Below are 9232 nucleotides of genomic sequence, written 5' to 3' on the forward strand. Positions count from 1 at the left end.
CTGTGGTCTGGGCAGTGGAGAAGGTGAATGTCTGAATCCCTGAGTGCCAGCACAGTCCTGCCAGCTGGACTGCAGAGAAAAATCAAATTTCACCTCACAGGCAGATTCTCCAGGAGGGGAAATCACAAAGAAATAAATTCTAGCAAAGTTTGAAACAACTGAGAGAGGTGTCTGTAAAGGAAAGTGCTGAACAACCTATTTGATAGGTTGTTATATATCTGAGCGGTGTTTTGTTTGAGAGGTGTTAAATATTTTAGAGGAGTTTCAAATGCTTTCATCCTACACAAGAGTCTTCATGGCCAGCTGAACTCTGCATCAGGAGCACAGGAGMATGCAGCCATGGAGACCAGGAGGCCTCTCCTCTCCCCATGGATTTGGAGTGAGCCAGGAAGCTTTTCCCCAAGTTTGGCACCACTGGTTTGGCAGCTGGAGCACAGAATCTTTTCCTGGACTTTGCAACTCTCCCCAGCTCCAGCAACTCTTTGAATTGAGCTCTTCTGAGTATTTCTTGAGTGCCACTTCGAGAGCGCTCAGGACTTCGGTGGGATTAGGTAGGACAGACCTGAGACCTCCAGCAGCTGGATTTTGCTCAGGGAATCCTCTGTCCTGGCTGATTTTGCTGTCTGTCTCTCCCACCAGTGCCCAGAGCAGGTCTCAGCCTGGGCACTGGGCTGCACCTCGGGCTGTCTGCCCAGGTGTGGGCACTGCTGGACCATCACATCCCTTCAGCGAGGCTGGCAGGGCTGSTCCAGGCTGGGTCAGCCGGACCCTGGGGGTCAGTGGCCCACAGTCAGGACAGTGGGAAGAGGCTCTGCTGCCAGGATGGCATTGGTGCTGGGCCCTCTGAGCCAGCAGCGGGCAGAGGTTGAGTGCAGAGGCATGGGACAGGATGCAGGAGGGGTGTCCGTGCTTCAGGGGGTGTCCTGAGTAGCTGTGCCAGTGTCCCCAGCATGGCAGGGTGACACAGCTCCTGCACTGCTCTCAGTGCTGGCTGTGCAGGAGCAGCACAGYAGAGTCCTTGTGTGGGGCTGCTCCTCTTCCTCTGCCCATTCCTGCTGTCCACACTCATTCTTCTCTCCTGTCCTGTGAACAGACAGCGGAAAGAGACGTGAATGCTTTAACAGACCCTGACAATAGTTGAGCAATTCAAATTCTTTTCAACAAAGAAAGGTGGAATCAAAACCCTGGGACTCAGGGGACCATTTCCCACCAGAAAGATCCCAGACAGGAGCACCAGCAGACTCCTGGGTGCAAAAGGGATGTCCAGGGATGGTCAGGATCAGCCCAGCTCAAGGGATGARTAACATTTGGGTAACTTTTGGGCACAAAAGGAGGATTTTTTCCTCCCTGGAAGATCCAGACTCATGAGCAGGCACCTGGCACTGCTGGGGCTGATGTTCCCCGCCTCGTGCTTGTCCTGGGGCCGAGTGAGGGATCCAGGACAGTGATTCTGTACAGAGGAAGAGTGGGAAGGGTCCAGACTCCTGAGAGCAGGTCCGAGTCACCAGARGGRACTTCTGGGCTCGCGCCACAGCATWTTGGGGTTCAGGAAGCACTGGAGGCTGCTGGGTTCTGGTGCTCACATGAGTGGGGTGACTGGGGCAGCACAGACTGGTCAGGGGGCACAGGGGAGCTGCTGGCTCCCAGTGCCAACATGGGCTCTGTGCCATGGCCACGGGGCTGTGCCACGCCCACAGGTCTGAAACAACCCCCAGCCTGGAGCAAACAGATCAAGCACAAAACCACAAAAACCCAGAGGGAAAGATAAGCCCTTGAGTCAATACCTCCCTGGGCCTGGGCCAGTACTCCCAGTGCTGCACARCACTGAGGGACTGGGACCCCCAGGTGCTTCACCCACACCTACCCCGCCACTGGGACTGCCAGGAGCAGAGTGTGCCAGCCAGAGGAATGTGGGGACAGCAGAAGAGGGAAGGACCTGTGTCCCTGGGATGGAAAGGGTGCTGGAGATGGTCAGAGCTGGTGCTCTGGGGGTGCTGGGCTGTGCCAGGTCATGGGTGGGACAGGGGCAGGAGACATCCCACGGTCCCTGCCACGAACACACACAGCTGCGAGGTTTTGCTTCTCTTGCTGGGCCTGGCTGGCTGCTCCTGCCTGTGCACAAGGGACGCTGAAGTCACTGTGCCCTGCCTGTGCCTGTGACCCTCCATGCCAGCCTGGAAGGGCTGGAGGATGCTGAAGGCATCTTGCACACAGAGATGTGTGGGTCTGGTTCGTGCACCGTACGTTCATCCTGCTGGAGAAGGGCTCAGGTCAGCTGGGTGACTGCTACAGACCACGGGGGGATCAGAGAGGGGAAAAGTGAGAGCAGAAACATCCCCAGGGAGTGCAGGATCCTGGACTCTGGCTCCCCAGGCTGTGGCGGTGCACTGGGAGCCTCTGCTCCTCCATGGAACTGGATGCAGACTTCTGAGCACATCTCAGGAGGTCCAGGCACAGGGCTGACAGCACTTTCCCATGTGGGAATCACCCTCCAACTCTCACCATCCCAAAATTTTCCTCTGGCTGTGCTGGTCAGGTGCACGGGATCAGCCGGTCACAGGTGCTGGCAGTGACTTTGCTCCAAAAAGCTCTGTTCAGGAGTGTCCGCCCCAGCGGCCCGGGGGGCAGGAGGGGACAGGGACCTCGCCCCAGTTCCCGCTGCGTTCCCTGGGTGACATCCCTGGCTCCCTGGATGTTGTCCCTGAGCACCACACCCAGGCACGCACCCAGCAAGGGACAGACCTTGAATGGTGACAAAGCCCTCAGCCAAGTTTTACTGGCTGGATTGACAGGCTTGGCACTGGCAATTAAAAATCCCCGAGCAAATAAAGGAGGGCGTGGGCTGCTGCTGCCCTTCCTTCTCTACAGCTGCAGTATACAACTGATGCTTGCTCTAGGTTCTTATCCTGAGGTGCATCAAGGAAATTCCTGAAGGACCTGGTCCCAAGGGCACAGGGTGGAAAAACACCCGGAGACCTGGTGGGGGTAAAGCTGAACTCCTGGCCTGGGCATGTTGGTGAGTGCAGGGCTGTAAAACACTGTGACTCACATGGAACAGCTGGGAAAAACCTGCCTCTGTCTCTCCTGGCCACGACCAACGAGAGAGGAAATCAAGGAAAAATCAGTAAATAATAAAAAAGAATCTCACTGGTTGTGGGAGAACTGTGCAAGACAATGTCCCTTTCGTGAGTCACAGATGGGGACATTTCACCCGCAATGTCCCTGCTGGGGCATTGGCCTGGCTGAGATGCCACCAGTGTGCACAGGTGAGTGTGGGCTGTGCTGTGACACTCACCCCTGTGTCTGTGGGGACATCCCCCCATCTCTGCTGTGACAGGGGACATCCCCCCATCTCTGCTGTGACACTCACCCCTGTATCCATGGGGACATCCCCCCATCTCTGTTGTGACAGGGGACATCTCCTCATCTCTGCTGTGACACTCACCACTGTATCCATGGGGACATCCCCCCATCTCTGCTGTGACAGGGGACATCCCCCCATCTCTGCTGTGACCCTGACCCATGTGTCAGTGGGGACATCCCCCCATCTCTGCCTGCTCTTGTCCCTTTCTCCATTAAACCCCATCACTCCTTGGCTGGCCCTTGGTGTGGGTGCAGGCTGGCTCCTGGCTGGGGCATCCTCCTGCTGTCACCACCCTTGGCCACAAGCAGCTCCGAGCTCTGTGGGGCTGCCCCTCATTTCGCTGAGCAGCACAGCAGGGACACCCCAGGATGCTGGCAGGGAGGAGGACATGAGGACACCATCCCTGCAGCGGTGCTCTCCAACACAGACATCTCCAACTCCCCTAAGCCTTGGTGCTGCTGCTCACAYRCTGAGCCCAAACTGARCCCCCTGAGGGTCCCAGGCCAGCAYCAGCCCCTCCAGGCACTGCTGATGCTCTCTGGTCCCTCCTGCTGCAGGATGAGGCTGCAGAGACCAGGCAAGACCTAACCTTTCTGCCTCTTGGCCAGCTGCCAAACCATCCAGGCATGCTCTACACAAGCCTGAGATTAAGAAAGTCTAATCTCAGAGCCAATGTTCAAACATGGCACTTTGGACCCAGTTTCCGTGTGTTCAGTGTTTGTCACCAGGCTCTTACAGCACATCAGAGCAGYGCCTTGGTGACAAAACTTTCACTTGGGTTTTCACTGTTCCCCATTACTTTGCTGGAAAAACATTCTCTGTTGGGAAAGCCCTCCCAGCAGCGTGCAGGGTGTGATGGRGTACACCGGGAACAGATGGGTTTGCTACCTCATACCCGACACAGAGGTTCTGGTGCTAAACCACAGCCTGGATTATTCTAGCTGACCTTCTCTGTTTGCCCAGGGTATATGCCTGGGCTGGCTCATGTACCTCTGCTGCACACAGCTGTCCCGAGGCAGCAGCAGCTCTCCAGAACCCTCATCTTCCAGCATCAACTGATGGGAAGCACTGAGAAAATACCCCCAGACCACAGCCACCTCCAATTCCCACCAAAACCCCCACCCAAAATTCATCCATCTCATCAAAATCAATTTTCTGTCCATCGTGAACSCATTCCGGAACATTTTAAAATCTGATATTGCTCCTGAAAGTACCTGTGACCAGCAGGAAGCTCAGGCTGCCCCGCCAGGATCTCTGCATTCCCCAACACCAGCCACGCATCCCTGCGCATGCTGCACTGTGGGTACCTGTCCCCGGAGGGTCCCTCTGGMCACTCGATGCTGTGAGGACCAGCAGGCCCTTCCCTTCGGTCTCTTTTGGGTGCTCTTTACCAGCTGAAGGGTCCTTTGGGTGCTGCCGGCGGCTCCTCCGAGGGCACACTCCCATGGTGGCCATGGGGCTCAGCCGCACTCCGGCTGCCGGACAGGCAGCTCGATGTTGAAGGTGTACCAGAAGACCCAGAAGACAAGGCTGAAGGCGAGCAGCAGAGCCCCCGCGTACACGAAGAAGTCCCAGGAGCTGATGGGAGCGAAGAGGCCGACCAGGAGGATGAGGAGCCCCAGGGCGTCGCAGAGCAGCCCCAGCAGGGCGATGGCGGCGCAGCGGCCCAGCCCGCCCCGCAGGCCCATGGCGCGGCCCCCGACCCTCAGGGCGGGGCGGGCGGCAGCAGCATCCCTGCCTGCCTCCTGCCGCTGCTCTGCCCTGCCAAGAGGAAGTGCGAATGTCACAACACACCTTGCAGAACAATCGGCAGCGAGCGCACGATACTGCTTTAACCCTTTCGCGGCCCTGCCCTGCCTGCCCRGAGCAGATCCCGCAGAGCAGGAATTCCCCGCCCCGGGATCCCCTGTGGTCGCTCAGGTGAAGCTCCATCACACCTGGGCTGTCCGCAAGACACAAATCTTTCCCTGATCCAGCTCACAGTCCTGGGATTTGAGACCTGGAGCACCCTGTGTCTGCACTTTTGGGCAGCATCCACCGTGGGAGGATCCCAAGGAAGTGTGCAGGAACTGGCTCTGACATTCCAGTGACAACCTGGAAACATCCAACTATTCCCCTCTCCTTACAGGTAAACCAAGGCACGGGAATTTCCCCAGAATGTCAAAAATACATCACCCTGGSAACACCTCCAAAGGRCAGGTCYTGCTGGAGAGCCACACATCAGTCTRTGCCRCTGCCCAYCCYGAAAATGGCACTCAAGTGAGCCRGTGAGGAATCTCCAAATAAGTCCAAATTCCCCAGAGCTGCTGGCTGGTCTGTGAGCAGCCAGTGTAACCTTTTGGGATACAGGGATGCTGCTCTCTGCTGCCAGGTTATGATGTGTCACTGGTGCATCTTTCCTGCTTCACCTTCCCAGTCCTGCCTGTCTCTCCATTTGTGACAAACTGGGAAGGYTTGGGAGGTGAGGCATCCGGGGAGCTCTTGGCTCTGGGAAAGCCATYCCAGGGCACCAGCAGTGGGCAGGCTGAGGGTGGCAGCTGCCTGTCCCRTCCTTGGCCATGCAGAGGATGTCCCAGAGCTCAGGACAGGCCTGTTGKGCACAAGTCAGGGACTGGAGCAGGRCCAASGCCAGGRACCTGCYRGARGTGGCCTTGGCTCCAGGACACACCAAGGGTCGCACCAGGAGTGTCCTTCTCAAAGTCTTTGCCAAACCGGGGCTGCCAGTGCCCATCTGCCACCCGGGCAGCACCACCACTGCTCTGCCACGAGTGAGGGGATGGCAGGAGGGGATGGAGGACATCACCTGCTGAGTCTTCTGCTGCCCAGGGTGCTGAAAGTCACCCTGCTCTTGTCTGCCACCCACACTGTGCATGTCACAGAGGGCAAGCCCAGGGCACAGGAGGCTGTGCAGCACAGCTCTGCTCCTGCCCTGCAGCCTTATCCCAACCTTATCCCTCCTGCTGCTCCCAAACACATACACACAGCCCTGGGCAAACCCTCTGTCCCAGGGTGTGCTGCTCCTTCCCCATGGTGAGACTCTGCCTCTTCCAGGAGATCCTGCTTCCCTCTTGTCTGAACAGCAAAGGCTTTGGATGCACAAATAAATAAATTCTCTCTTATTTGGGCCTGTGGAGAATTTTCTCTTGGCCAGCCAAGAATCAGGTCTGGAATAATTGTCAGAGGTCTGGAGAGAGGTTCAGCTTTTTTCAGGATCCGATCTCCTCATTTGCAGGACACATGCTCTGAAATCTTCCCTGGATGATGCTCAGCCAAAAATCTCTTGCTCTCAAAGCCAGCCCTCAGCTCCTCGTGGTGTCCCCTCTTTTGGGACGTTCGGCACGAAGGGGGATGTATCTGCAAAGGCTTTTGCTTGGTGCTCTTGCCTCCTGTCCCTGCAGGGCCACTTTGCTCTTCAGGTCCAGAAGCTCATGRAGTTCATGGAGACAGGGCAGGGAAGGGCCTTGAGAAAGACTGTCCTGGAGGGAAACCTGGAGAAATTCCCAGGCATGGGCTGAGCTGTAATGGAATATCTGCCTGATGGTGAGGAGAAGGAGGAGGGGCAGCACAGTGTGGCTTGAGCAGCTCAGGGACCTTCAGCCACAGCTCCAGAACTCCACAGCTCTACAATACCACAGCTCCACAGCTCCACAACTCCACAATGCCACAGCTCCGGAGCTCCAGAGCTTTACAGTGCCACAGCTCCACAACACCACAACTCCACAATTCCACAGCTCCACAATTCCACAGCTCCACAACTCCACAACTCCACAATTCCAGATCTCCAGTGTAGCGATAAGTAAAACCTTACAAAACAAGGACCTTGTTACCCCTGTAAATCTCTTGCTCTCTCCTGTCACTTCGGCTCACCAGAGAAGGAGTTTGGGAATGATTCAGCTAAGCTAGAGGTGAAAAACAAGTGACATAAMCTGGGAAAACAAATGATAGAGCCAGTGAGGATTCACATCATGGTGTATGGTAGTTGGTTCTGACCATCRCGTGTTCCTAACATGATTTATGGTAGTTGGCTCAGGCACTTTGTTGTGTTCCACAAGAGTGTAAACCCATAACAAGCCAATGGTTTAAAAGCCCTGGATTTTTGCTATAAACTGATTCCCCTTTCCACCTGCCTGAGGGTGGTCCATGTTGTTTCTCATGTTGGAGCTCCACAGCTCCGGAACTCCACAGATTCAGAGCTCTACAATTCCATAATTCCTCAACTCCACAGCTTCACAGCTCCACAACTCCACAACTCCACACCTCCACAGCTCCCCAGCTCCCCAGCCCCACACTGTCTGTGCCCGTGGTGGGAATGGCTCCAGCTGCCACAAATGCAGGAGCTGCAGATGGCTCAGCTCTGGCAGGGCTGGACAAACTCCCTCCATTGACACAAGGATTCCTTCCAGCTGCCTTCAAGGCCAGCACGTACCTGCAGGGCTGGGCCATTTTGGGGTCACAGCTCAGCTGCAGCACTCGTGGCTGCAGGAGTGAAGCTGCTCTCTGAGCCTCCCAAATCTGGGTGTAGGAAGAGCTTCTTGGATCTCATGGAARCAGCTCAGAGCAATTTGTATTGAACTCTCGGGGCATCTCTCTGGGGAGGAATGCAACAACCAGCACCTCCCCCTGACTGATAGATCCTGAGTGGTTGTACCTCTTCATCCACCTGGGAGAAGAGCCCAAATATGGTGGCTGGGCAGGAATAGCACTGAATCGGGAAAGGCTTCTGTGTCCAAGGCACCTTCCCTGCCGAGCCCCGCTGCTGCTGCTGCTCTGGAAATCATCACACAGACAGCAGCGCTTCAAAACATCCTGGGTACATGGGGTTTTACACACCTGCTATGTGACACAATATGGGGCTTTACACACCCTCTGTGGAACAAAATATGGGGCTTTACACAGCCCCTATGTGACACAATGTGAGGCTTTACACATCTCCTACATGACACAATATGGGGTTTTACACATCCCCTGTGTAACACAATGTGGGGTTTTACACACTCCCTATTTCACAGAATCACAGAATGACATAACCAAATAGGTTGGAAAAGACCTTTGAGAACATTGAATCTAGCCTGTGACCCAACACCCCCTTGTCACCCTGACCATGGCACTGAGTGCCACATCCAGGCTTTTCTGAAAAACCTCCAGGGACAGTGACTCCACTGCCTCCCTGGGCAGCCCATTCCAATGCCCAATCACCCTTTCTGTGAAGAAATTCTTCCTCATGTCCAACCCAAACCTCCCCTGATGCAGTTTAAGGCTGTGTCCTCCTGTCCTGTTCTGGTTTCCCAAGAGCAGAGCCTGATCCTGGCTGTCCCTTGCTGTCCCAGGGTTGTAGGGAGTGATGAGGACCCCGCTGAGCCTCCCCAGGCTGAGCTCCCCCAGCTCCCTCAGCCRYCCCTCAYAGGATTTGTGTTCCAGACCTTTCCCCAGGCTTGCTGCCCTCAGCAACTCATGGGGATTTAACACAAAGAAGCTCCCACACCTGGCAAGAGCCTTCATGTCCCCAAGTAGGGCAGCCCAGCCCACCCAGACCTGGGACAGAGTGGGTCCAGCACCCCCTTTCAGCTCTGTGCTGTGACCAGCATCAGGCTCTCGCTGCCACACAGCTTTGGTGGGTCCATGGTTTTTGTGGGTCCGTTGTTTTGGTGAATCCATAGATTTGGTGGGACCATGGCTTTGGTGGGTCCATGATTTTGGTGRGATCATGACTTTGATGGATCCATGGTTTGGTGGGTGCATGGTTTTGGTGAATCCATGGTTTTGGTGGGTSCATGGTGGCTGAAAGCCAAGTCTGCAAATGCTCCCCAGAGGCAGCCAGGAGATGCTCTCATGTGTCAGGGGTGGGAAAGTGGCTGTGCTGGGGTCAGA

Source organism: Malurus melanocephalus, unplaced genomic scaffold, assembly GCF_030028575.1.
Source record: "Malurus melanocephalus ecotype Western Australia unplaced genomic scaffold, MMel_1.1 scaffold_635, whole genome shotgun sequence".
Taxonomy (NCBI): domain Eukaryota; kingdom Metazoa; phylum Chordata; class Aves; order Passeriformes; family Maluridae; genus Malurus; species Malurus melanocephalus.